This window comes from Tupaia chinensis, unplaced genomic scaffold, assembly GCF_000334495.1.
Source record: "Tupaia chinensis unplaced genomic scaffold, TupChi_1.0 Scaffold000638_1, whole genome shotgun sequence".
Classification (NCBI taxonomy): domain Eukaryota; kingdom Metazoa; phylum Chordata; class Mammalia; order Scandentia; family Tupaiidae; genus Tupaia; species Tupaia belangeri.
Genome location: NW_006160159.1, coordinates 372,381 through 386,225, shown reverse-complemented (window position 1 = coordinate 386,225; position 13,845 = coordinate 372,381).

Genomic DNA, 13,845 nt, shown 5'->3' with positions numbered 1-13,845 from the left:
ATTCCACAGACACTGTGCAAGATATTGTGGGAGGCAACATCTGATAACCAAAGCTTAAATAACTTCAAGATCTGTATTAAAATAGAGAACGGTTGTTTCGGCCAACAAACTGAAGTACATTCCTGCCAGATTAAAAAGCTCAACATATATAAAAGTAATTTAAATACAAAAATAATTGAGTCCAGCAGGTGGCATGGTAGGGGCTGGATCCCACATACCTGACTCTGTGGTTCAAGTCTAAAATCCAGCAGCTTGAGAAACGTGCAAGGTGAGTGTGTATGCAGCCCTCAAATGCTGAGAGGAGAATGGAGAAGAGATTGTGGAATGGCCATCTCCCTAGGAGGTGAGGGGAGATGATTTATCACTTTCTCCCTCTCATTCTGTCTCTCTTCACAAGTGCACATGCCCTTTGGAAAAATTCTAAAACAGCCAGCTATAGTGTCATAATAATTAGTTTATACAAATTGATTGAGATATACCAAGACAAGGAAAGATATATTTTTCAAATATCATAAATACAAAATTAAAGCAAAAGTGTAGCTAATAAGTGAGCATGTGAAAATTTTTCAACCTAAAATCAAATATGTGAATTGCAACAATAACATTATTTTTACAGCTAACAAAATTTTGAGGGATGATTCCTCCTGAATGCCCAATTCTGTCAAAGACATGAAGAAATAGGCAACATTTATACTGCTATTGGCAGTATAACTTATTATACTTAAACAAATTTTGAATTTTAAGCACAGTGGAAGTATTATTCTCAAACATAATTCATGGAAAATATACAAAAAACTAAATATAATTTACTATAAATATATTACTCATGATTGTTTATAATAATAACCAATAACAAAAGCAATTGTGATTAAGAAGTTGAGAATGGTTAAATAAATTAGATTATATTCACATGAGAGACTATCCCGTTATTCATCTATCATAAGCTAAGAGTTGAGGTTTGGTCTGTCATTTTCTTTATTTGAATAACAACTGAAATATATCAGACTGACTTTATATCATTTAAAAAAAATTCATAGGGGACCAGTTGTTGGCATAATGGCTATGTTGTTGGACTCCCATGTAGTCAAACGCAGTTTGAGTCCCAGACCCGGTGGTTTAACTCATGCCGGATACATGTGCGTGTGTGCCTAAGATCCTGCGAGGAGAATGGAGGAGAAGGGATTGTGGTGTGGCCATCCTCCCTGGGGGGTGATTTCTCGCTTTCTGTCTCTCTGTCTCTCTTTGTCTTTCTGGCGAGCACACGTGCCCTATAGCCAAAACCTCTCCAAAAAAAAAAAAAATTATAAGCTTTAGTTTATTCATTTGTAAAGTATGAATAAATATCTTTGTATGATATTTGTGTATGTGTGTATATGTGTGATGTGTGTGTGTGTATAATATATATATATATATTTGATTAATTTGCACCTTTTATGGTTTTACTTTATTCTACAATAGATGCTCAGGATTCAAAATTGAATGAGAGACACTCCTTTTCCTTAAGGGAAAAACAATTTGAAAACGTATATTCAATGAAGAATTGCATATTTCTATCAATAGGATACGTTGGAGAAGAAAGGTGGAGGTGGTCATTTTTTTCCCCAACATTAACGTATATAAAACTTAATTTTAAAATCCTGTTAAAAACAGTATCTACTCTTAATTAGTTTAGGAGTTATGGTAGATTATCCACTGAAAGATTAATTATATGTTTTCCAGTGAAGTATTGTAAACCATAAGTTTAAAGTTGGACCAGATGCATTTCAGCCTTGAAAACTCATTAACCATCTGACCATGTTGAACATATGGTAACAAAGTGAAGAATGTATCCAGTCAAACATACATAAACACTTCTTCATCATCATAGGACAACCATGTCTTACAGTATGCCAGTAATCTTTCTATTTCTGGTACCTACAAATATCAGAGAAGCTAGCAAAGAAGGGTTTCAAATGGTGAATTTGTAAACTCACAATGACTCTATAGAAGTGAGGACTGCTGGTCTCTAGTCTGCATTTGTTGCAAAATTCAGTATTCATCTCTCTTTATTTCAGCCTTAAAATGAAATTTGAATCCAAAATGTAAAACTCATGTTGAGAAATGACATATTCTCTAGGAGAGATCTTCTGCAATAATTTAATAGTCCAAAATGTAGCAGTACATCAGTGACCTTGCTACTGTGTCATCCGAGAAATCATGCTCTCTTCTTCAGGCAGGTATCGGACTTTGGGCACATCCCAAATCCCTTCCTTCAAAATTCCTTTTGTGTTTGCACTAATACAATACAACTACTATCAAAATAAACATTTTGTGCAGTTTTTCCTTTACTCAAAAGACAGCAGCCAGCCTAAGCTGCCCAAACAATGTGATAAAGGAGTATCTTGAAAGGAAAGTATTTGACAATCTCAAGTGTTATAATCAGAATACCTGTCCATATTTAAACTGTGTAACTGTGATTTAAAAGATATATCATGCTTATAGCAGAAACAGAAAGACTGGAAGGTATAATAACAGGGAGAGTAACTGCAGATACTAGAGACAATGTAGGATGGGGTGAATAATATGTGTATAATAGGGAGTGAGGTCAGGGAAAAAACAAATTAAAAACAACTTCTAATAGATACAATAGTGAAAAGTTATTTGTTCACGATAATGTATATTGTATGTCTTTGAATTGATACTATCCACTGTATTCATGCTGGAAAAAAACATGTACATTATAAAGATATTCAATGATTAAGTGTAAATTATTTATATACATATATAAGTTTAAAAGTTTTCTAATAATAGATGTATCATGTTTTAAGGGAAGACTCTCAGTCCATCAAATTGATGCCATTATGATTAATATAGTAGTTAAATACTTTGTTTCTATTATTGTTATTTCTTTTTTGTAACCAATATTTCTCATAAATGTCTTAATTTGAGGGATTTTCCCACATGTATAACAAACACTAGCACTAAGATTAATCTACATTTTGATGAAAATTATTAAGAAACAAGGTCAGCTAAAGAAAACATTCCATACTTTATCTTCTTTTAATGTGGCTAGTCCTTTTAAAAATCACAACCAGAATAGAAAACAAATTCATAATGTTACAATGCATCTGTATCAGCAAAAAAGATCCTACCTCGCTTCTTTAAAATGTGACCATTTCTGTCCAGCAGGTGGCATGGAAGTTAAGACACTGAATTCCACATGACCAAACTGCACATTTCCAGTCCCAGACCCAGCAGCTTGCGGATCATGCCTGGCACATATGGCCAAAACCCCAAGAGGAGACTAAAGGAGAAGGGACTGTGGCAAAATGACCATTGCCCTTGGCAGGGGGAGGGGGTGATTTGTCACTTTCTCTTTCTCTCTCTCTCTCTCTCTCTCTCTTACTCTGTAAAACTGTAACTCTCTGGCAAGTGCACAAGTCCTATAGCAAAAAAAAAAAAAAAGCAAAAACTCCATTTCCTAATTTTTACTAAAACTTGATGGTGAGGGACCTGAAGATAGTGAAATGGTTAATTGCTGGACTGACACATAGTTGACCATGGTTTGAGTCCTGGACCTGGTGACTTAGAACTCATGTCTGGTGTGTGTGTGTACATGTCCAAGATCCCAAGAATAGAATGGAGGAGAAGAGATTATGCTGTGGCATTTCTTGCTTTTTGTCTCTCTGGTGATCATATGCAACTTATTGAGAAAATCTCTTTTAAAAAATGATGGTGAGGATTCTGTGTTTTAGTTTAAGTAGACAATTTGAGTAGACAATATGTATTCACAAGTACAAATGGACTTACAACAATGGTCAAGTTCTGTCAAGTAGGTAAGTTACCCCACCCCCATGGATGTGAATAGATGAGTGGCAATTGAACTACTATTATTTTTTTTTCTTTTGAATGTAATAAATGGGACTGATGATAATTATTGAATTTCTAAATAAAAACACTGAAGTGCTGGCATGATTTTGAAAAACAACCGGATTTATCTTCTTTTTTTGATAAAATTTTTAGAGTGATTTTACTTATGTGCTGATAATGGGTGTTTAATTTCAGGTAAAAACTAAGGACTGTGTGAACAAAGCTATTAAAATAAAATGATTGGGTGAAAAGATACAGTATAGTGTTATATACGATGCAGAGGGAAGTATAATTTTTATTCTTTCAATATGCCATCAATTATTTATATATATATATTCATTTGTTATCTGTCTTTATTAAGTTAATAATAAAAGTTTAAAATTTGCCAAAAGTTCATAGACTGAAGGCAAAAACAGTGATAGGGATTGGTGACCTCATTTAATTTATCATTTAATAATTCAAAGGAAGTTTTGAGCAGATATGATCTTTATAGAAACATATTTATTTTTGTTTTGCTTTTTCTCTTGTAAACATAGTTCATCATCTATAGTTTTCACACACTATTGCACTTGAACTTTTATAATTTGATAAAGCATTCCTGAAACAATTTGCAGGCTAGTTTCAGAGACAAATAACACTTTTAAGCAAATAACACTTTTGACTGTCCTAAATGTTTTTTTTCTCACACCCACCATCCAACATTCAGTCTCTACCACTTTCTCCCCTTACAATCTCTAGTATCCACATGAATCTTTTCCACCATTACATCTTCAGATTTCTCAACCTCTGCCATAAAATGTAGACTCTCAGTACAACCTGAATGGGGATATACAATGTGTATCTGTCAAACTCTGGTTCAAGAGTAAGTCTTCTATCTTCATTTTGAGTCAAATGATAAGATCTCATTGGTTGTTATAGCTGTGTAATATTCTATATTATATGTGCACCTCAGTTTCTCAACCTAGTCATCAGTTTTTGGATGCTTAGGTTGGTTCCATGCTTTAGCAATTGTGAATAAAGCTGCAATAAACATGGATGTGCTAGTTAGACAATGTATTTAAAATTTCATGTCACACATAGACTTGATCATACAGTTGAATAAAATTCTTGTCTCTAGAGGTAGTACACATTTAATTAAACAATAAAAAGGAGAGTCAGAGATTATAGAAATAAAATATTATCGAAAATGAAATCATTCAGACTCAAAGCATACAGATGTTGCACAACAAAGAGAAGGGTGTATGCACCGATTTGATATTTCTCTTAAAAATTTCGATATAAAAGTTCAAATTTCAGATAACTTCCCTGACTTATTAATGCTTATTTATACTTGTAACTTCTTTTTCAATATTGTTATGTGCCAACCACCAATTATAAAATTAACAAACAAAAACAAAAATGAAAGATGCAGAAAGTAATTATAGGAGAAAAGTAAAAATAAAACCACAATAATTGAAATACCACCACTTACTCAATGATATTTCATATACTGAATAGGAGGGTTGCAATTCTGGTGGAAGAATCCTTGTGGCTAATATATTTGAAATGTGATCTTTTAAACAAAGTTCTAGTACCAAAAATGTCTGTAAAGAAATCAAAACAACTATTCAGCACAACAATGTATATTTTTAAAATTTTGTTTATTATTTTTTGTCTCTACTTTGCTACGGGGCACTTGCACTCACCAGGGACAAGCAGAGAAGAGAGAGAGAGCTAGAGAGAGAGAGAGAGAATAAGCAAGCTTCCAGGTCCAGACTCGAATTGCCATGTGAGAGTCCATTGCCTTAACCACTACACCACATGCTGGTCCAGCAGAAATATTTTCAAGAGACATAAGCTATGGATAAATTAGATGAAAAATAGTAAATTCACTAATAAAAACTCAAATCCACAAATCCTGTTTGCACAAATGGATATTCTTAACACTTTAGCACAATGATTTATTTTAGAAGAAGGAACTGTACAGTGTTTCACAAAATAAAATAAAATGTTTTCTGGAAAATTTGACTGTGAATCCTGAATACTACCATTATCTGATTTTAACTCTTTACAATGTTATAAATTAGATAGCTTAGTTATATGAAAAAATAATGTTTTAAAATTCTTTAAAATGCATCTGAATTAAGAAATATGTCCATAAAAATATTCTTCTTGGGACCAGCAGTTGGTGTAATGGCTATGTTGCTGGACTCCCACATAATCGACCGTGGTTCGAATCTTGGAGAATGGAGGAGAAGGGATTGCGGCTTGGCCATCCCCCCTGGCGGGGGTAATTTCTTGCTTTCTGTCCCTCTGTCTGGTGAGTGCACGTGCCCTATAGCAAAAACCTCTCCCCCCCCCCCTATATATATATATATATATATTCATCTCTTATTCTGGCATTTTGTCTCTCAATACAAATTCTTCATTATATGGAGACTACATGGAAAATATATACTATGTTAAAAAAAAAGACTATTCTTTTTAATATTCTAGATTTTGTTAGCTGAGGTTTTTATACCAGAAGCTGGAAAATAAAGTTCCTTTTTGTCTTGAAACAGAAAAGAAAGTACTCTCCTCAGCATAAATAGGAAGGAAAGTAAAAGTCATAGACCACCTACTATGTACCAGGCCTTACACTAGGCAAATTCTAATTAATTTCCTCATCTAATTGTTAAGATTATCCTACAATGTTGTTATTTTCATCCCTATTCACAGATGAAGACATCGTAATTCAGATGAGTTGATTTCCTTGCCAAAGGGTCGCACCCTTGGTCTGGTGGCAGAATCCATATCTTTTTGGCTCTATCGTCTTTATTTTGCATCACATCCTCCTTCCAAATAAGTAGACACATTTCGTAATCATTTTTACTTTCCACTTGAAACTGCATAACTTACTGTTGATCTTAATGCTTGCTCCATTCTCATCCTACACTCTAACTTCCCATTCTGACGTGTCCTTCCAACACACCGCTATGATTGCCATTGCCCTTTTCACATTCACAAGTTCCAAAGCATTTTATCCATTCTTTAGTAGGATCATAGGCTAACCTGCAATTCCACACAAATTTGGGAAAGAAAACAGTCAATTCAGACAAATGATAAAGAAAGAAGAAAGAGAAAGAAAGTAGACTAGCTAACCACAGGATAGGATAAAAGTCTAAAATAACATATAGGTTAGTACTTGCATAACTCCAGTTTAGATAAATATGTGGATGCTCAACTCTCCTACAACAACTCAATCTTATTACAACAAAAATGTCAGTCTGTGCCTTGTGAGGAAGTGATACTGGAACCCATCTATATTGTCAACGAGACTGTAAAATGGTGTAAAATGAAAAGGAGTATGGTGTTTCAAAAACTAAAAAGTAAAATTAGATTACTAGATAATCCTATGATGCCCTCTGTAATCTTTCATTGATGGATAAATAGGTAAGCAAAATGATGTGGAAACATACAATGGACTAAGATTGAATCTTAAAATTGAAGGAAATACCTTTTTTTTTTAGGAAATATTTTATATGCTACAACGTGGATGAACTTTGAAGGCACTGTAGTAAGTGCAACAAGCTAGCCAAGAAATGACAAATACTATATGACTTCACTAATATGCAATATCTAAATTAGTCAAATCATGGAAACAGAAAGCAGAATGGTGGTTACCATAGAAGGAGAAGGTGGAAATAGGAAGTCTTCAAATTGTTTTATTTTAATTTACATTTAAGCACATACATCTTTACAGTGTACAACATTGCTTTTTCCAGAACAAATACTATGCATATCAGTCAAGACAAAGACATGACTATATATATTTTTTCATCAGCAAATACTTTTTAATCTTTTTGTCAATTAAACATACTTTTCCCCCTTCCCCTCTTTCACTCCTTCCCTCCCTCTATGACCCATCCCTGATTTTCCCCATCCTTAATATTTCTAGTATCTACAGTTGCCCTTTCTACGACTATACCTTCTATACTTTCAGTTTCTGCTCTAGAGTGCAGACAATCAATATATATTAAGTGGGGAATACAAAGTCTATCTTTCATAGTCTGGCTTGCTTCTTTTAGCATTAAGTCTTCTATATTTGTCCACTTTGTATCAAATGTCAGGATCTCAATGTTTTTTTATATGGCTGAGTAGTATTCCACAGAGTATACATGAATAGAACTTTTTAAAATGGCCACAGACTTAAAATTTTGCAAAATGAAAAACATTCTGGAAATCTGTTGCACAACATGCAAAAATACTTAATGCTTCAAAATGGCTAAGATAGTAAATTTAATGTTTTTTTAACCACAATTTTAAAAAAGAAACAACAAAAACAGCAAACAGATGCACCTTATCAGAAATGTTATATTTTGAAAATAGAATTGACTACATAACATCATCACATGGCCTACTTATGCGATCTAGGAAGCTACATCTCAGAAATGGTAGATTCATTTCTTTAGTAGTTTTCGTGGAACACTATTCTTTGCTAACATTCTTTTAACCCCTTTGGGTTGATTTCTGATCATGGTGGAAATGTTTCTGCAGTACACAGATTATGCCAATAAAATAGTTCAACCTTGTTACCACCTGTTCATTGCAAGCTTCTTGCTACAGTTAGCTGTGTCATTCCTACTTTTCTATAAAAATAGAAAATCCAGTTTATAATGATAAACACTTGAGTGGTATGATTGCAAATTAAAGAAAAATATGTGAGTAGTAGCTTGGTTTCATATAACTGATATTATCTGAGAAATAAGAAATTATTATTTTCATTAAAACCTGGCTAAATTTTACATTTTATAAGAAATATCAGCACCTTTTTTTTTTTTTTTTGAAGAGGTTTTTGCTATAGGGCGCGTGTGCTCGACAGACAGTCAGAGAGAGACAGAAAGATAGAAAGCGGGAAATCACCCCCCAGGGTGAATGGCCACGCCGCAATCCCTTCTCCTCCATTCTCCTCTTGGGATCTTGGGCATGCACGCACACGCGCTCGGCGTGAGTTTAAGCCACCGGGTCTGGGACTCAATCCACAGTCGACTATGTGGGAGTCCAGCGATATAGCCATTACGCTAACTGCTGGTCCCAGCAACTTTGATGTAATTAAAAACTATGGTTTAATTTCTTTATTATCAGACACTGTACTGGTACTAATACATTACTTAGTAGTTATTTCAAACATTTTATTACAAATTATATTTAGCATTGGTGATTATACATATTTGAAGTTTTTACTTCTCTATTATAAAACTTAAAATTGATTTAATTTCATGAATCCAATTATGCTAGTGGCTTAGTATTAGTATGGAAATTGTTTATTTAGCTAGGTCTTTTCTCCTTGTTTCTGAACTCCCTGTTGTCTTTAAAATTCTATTCCATTTTATTTGCACAAAATATACTTTTCTTCTGTTTACTATACTGTTTTAATCACTTTTTTGATAATTATTTAGTAAATCATTACTAGTTTTTAGCTAATTGATATGAATGGTTTACAAAATCATTTTCAAATACCTTACATTAATCATAGGAAATACTTTTCCAAATTTAGTGATTTTTTTTTTGGGAGGGGGAGGTTTTTGCTATAGAGTGTGTGTGCTCGCCAGAGAGACAGAAAGCGAGAAATCAGCCCCGGGGGAATGGCCACACCACAATCCCTTCTCTTCCATTCTACTCTCAGGACCCTGGGTGGGCACGCGTGCACACGCACCCAGTGTGAGTTTAAGCCAGCGGTTCCAGGACTTGAACCACAGTCGACTACATGAGAGTTCAGCGACATAGCCATTACACTAACTGCTGGTCCCCACATTTAACTTTCTCACCTAATCAGTTTAATTCCTGTTTAGGAATGAAACTCTTAGTCTGGAAGCTTCCTATTTATGTTGTTAATTACTTCTTAAAAATGTATGATAATATATTTGACTTGACTAATATTCACTGTAAGCATGTTAGGAAAAACCATGTTGCAAGTTGTAAATATGTATAATGATTAAATGTAAATTTAAAAAATAATATTAGATATAATTAAAATTAAATTGAAATTGAAAGTTAAATTTAAATTTTAAAAATGTATGATTACCAGATATCTCCATTTTTTTTCATTTATTTTTGCTACCAAAATTACAGTAAGTCTGATTGCTAACTTTAACTATTTTTATCTGTACATATTTTTCTATGTATTCTAATTTTTGTAAAATAAGCAAGTAATATTAAATTTGATTTTCCAAGTATGTTCTCTTTTTAAAGTTTATTTCTTTCATGAGTGAGAGAAAGAGAGAGAAGAGAAATATAAACAGCCCCAACAAGGTCCTCATGCTATGATTTATGCCAGAGCTTTAGCCAACCTGAAGCACAGGCCTTCTGTGTAGAGGGTGGCCCCAGGACACAACCCTTGGACCTCTCCATGTGGATCCTCTTGGCTTACTGCTGTGCTAACATTTAGTCCTTCCAAGTACTCTCTTTTATATATATCATAAGAATTCACTTTAGGACCAGCAGGTGCTGTAGTGGTTAAGGCGCTTGATTCCCACATGGGTAACCATGGTTCACATCCTAGACTCAGTGGCGTGAAAATCATGCAAGTGCTTATACATGCATACCCAAATCTCAAGAGTAGAATGAAGGATAAGGCACTGTGGCATGGCTATGTCCCCTGGTGGTGCTGTTGGGTTGATTTCTCACTTTTCCTCTTACTATCTCTGTGTCTGTTCATGAGTGTATTTGCCCTATGACACAAACTTAAAAAAAAATAATGTTCACTTTATATACCTTTGGCGTTCATAATAAAATTTTCTAATAGATTATCCAAATGTCTGGATAAATTATTCACTTTTTATAAAGGGTAAAATGATCTTCTCAGCATATGCATTCTACTTGAAGATAGTTCATGATTTAAGTTTGTTGCAACATTGTCTCACTTAGCCTTTTTACAAGCTACACTAAATTCTCTATGTATGTAGTTCCATCAATATGACATTACAGATTTACACATTAGTAATTACAATTAGTAAAAACAATTCATTGTTACTTAACTTGAATTTTAGTACCTTTTTATTATAACTTGGGAATAGAAAATCTAAAATGTAATTTTCTACTAGAAAAACAAAAACTCAGAAAATTTAGCAACAGATGCTTTGCAAATGTCTTCACTTGAGGTTACATATGCTTTCTTTATTAATCCTGTGGTGCCTGAAAACACAACTTTTAAAATACTGCAACCTAAAAATAACATAGCACAAAGAACACTCAAATAAAAGTAATATAGGCATTACTTTTTTTGGTCATTAAAGTTATTTCCGCAGTGATATCATAAATTAATGGTGCAGCATCCATATGGCTGAGTTCCCATTTCTTTCTCCTGTCTCTTAAGTCCTTTGGAAAATCACATTTTGTATCATTCTTACATGGCTTTCTTTTTTATTTAATTACTTTCATAAACTGACTTGTCATGATTTTTCTTGCATCAGTTATTTCACATAGATTATCCAACTGGCAGACCACTATTTCTTTTCTTTTCTTTTTATTTGGAAGGTTTTTGCCATAGGGTGCATGTGCTCGCCAGACAGACAGAAAGCGAGAAATCACCCCCACACACCAGGGGATGGCTACGCCGCAATCCCTTTTCCTCCGTTCTCCTCTCAGGATCTTGGGGTCACGCATGCACACACGCCTGGCACGAGTTTTAAGCCACTGGGTCTGAGACTCGAACTGCGGTCAACCACATGGGAGTCCAGCAACATAGCCATTACGCTAACTGCTGGTCCCATATTTCTTTAGAATTAACAAAAGTATAAAAATTTAAAAGATATTCCAAGATTCTCACATGAAATTTCCTGTCTCCCCACAGAAATGGAAGTTTTGAATGATGTAAGGATACATGAAGATAAATTGCTTGCTTCAATTGCTCTAGTAGAAACTAGCTCCTACAAAATGCTAGTTTAAGAACTGATTAAGAATTGACTACAGGGAACCAGCAGTTAGCGTAATGGCTATGTCGCTGGACTCCCACGTAGTCGACCGCGGTTCGTGTCCTGAACCCGGTGGCTTAAAACTCACGCCGGGTGCGTGTGTGTGCATGCCCAAGATCCCGAGAGGAGAATGGAGGAGAAGGGATTGCGGCGTGACCATCTCCCCTGGAGGGTGATTTCTCGCTTTCTGTCTCTATGTCTCTCTCTGTCTGGTGAGCACACGTGCCCTATAGTGAAAACCCCTCCAAAAAAAAAAAAAGAATTGACTACATAGCAGTGACATGCTAGTCAAAGCCATATACTAAATAATAATAATAATAATAAAAATATAATTTGCCTTTCTTTTTCTTTTCAAATGTCTTTTTCCTCTTGAAGCACCTATATGGGTAAACATACTTGCTTTAAAATATTCCTTTTTAAATCCTGATAATGTCTTGAATGTTGTGTGTAAATGCATTTGAATGAAGGCAAGGGTTCTGTCTTGATGATTGCTGTCAAGTGCTACATAAATATTAGTGGATTAATTAATTAATCATACAATAATAAATTGACTCAAGCAATTCCCTAAACATTTGAAACCACATTAACTAGATAGTGCTGTTAAAATGATCTAATAGGTAATTGCTGCATAGTCAATGTAAATCAGGGAAAGGCAGTGGACTATCTACTGGCCACCTGCCTCCTAGAATCTGTAATCTGATTTCAAATAGAACTTTTGAGTTCATAGGACCAGCAGTTTGATTAATGGCTATGTCGCTGGACTCCAACGTAGTTGACAGAGGTTTGAGTCCTGGATCCGGAGGCTTAAACTCATGCTGGGCACGAGTGTGTGTAGGGCCAAGATCCCAAGAGGAGAATGGAGAAGAAGGGATTGCAGTGTGGCCATCCCTCGGGGGGGGGGTGATTTCTCTCTCTATGTCACCCTGTCTCTCTCTGTCTTTCTGGCGAGCGCACATGCCCTATAACAAAAACCTCTCAAAAAAAAAAAAAAGAAGAAGAACTTTTGAGTTAAAAAAAAGAAAGGAGAATTGTAGGAAAACAAATAACAAACCAAACAAAATGAATTTTCACAATAACTACCTGAACTTTTGAGTTCACAAAAAAGAAAGGAGAATTGTAGGAAAACAAATAAACAAACAAACAAAATGAATTTTCACAATAACTACCTCTGACCATAAGAGAAGTCCCTTGGTGACATGGCGGTTAAGGTTTTGGATTCCACATGGCTGACTGTAGTTTCAGTCCCAGACCCGGCAGTTCGCTTTCTCAATTTCTCTCTCACTAATTAATTAACAAACAAACAATAATAATAAATAATTCATTAAAAAAAGCAGAGAGACCAGCAGTTGGAATAATAGCTATGTCACTGGACTCCCATGTAGTTGACAACAGTTCGAGTCGCAGACCTGGTGGCTTAAACTCACACTGGGCATTTGTGTGTGCCTAAGATCCCAAGAGAAGGATGGAGGAGAAGGGATTACGGTCATCCCCCCTGGGGGGTAATTTATTGCTTTCTGTCTCTCTGTCTCTCTCTGTCTTTCTGGTGAGCACATGCACCCTATAGCAAAAACCTCTCCAAAAAAATTAAATAAATAACTAAATAAATAATCTTAAAACCTCAAACATTAGCATTTAGGTGATAAAAAAAAAGTAATGTCACATTGCTCAGCAATATGCTTCTATTTAACAACACAGGCAACCCATAAAGAAAAAGGAAGAAAAATTAATAATATTCATTTTCTCAAGGAACTTTATAGAAAAGGTATTTTTATCATGAATTAAAGCAAACATAGGGAGGCTCGACAGGAGTGCAGCAGTAAACACAAAGCTCTGAAAGACTGACCTACATGGGCAGGCTGCTGATTCCATCCAAAGACCTTCTGGGGTATCTGGGCATCCTTTGCCCATAATCTGTGGTTGGCTGAAGCTGGAAATTGATCAAGGTATCAAGACCCTGGTGGAGGGGGATCAGCAGTTAGCATAATGGCTATGTCGCTGGACTCCCATGTAGTCGACCGGGTTAGCGTCCCGGACCCGGTGGCTTAAAACCAATGCCCGGCGTGGG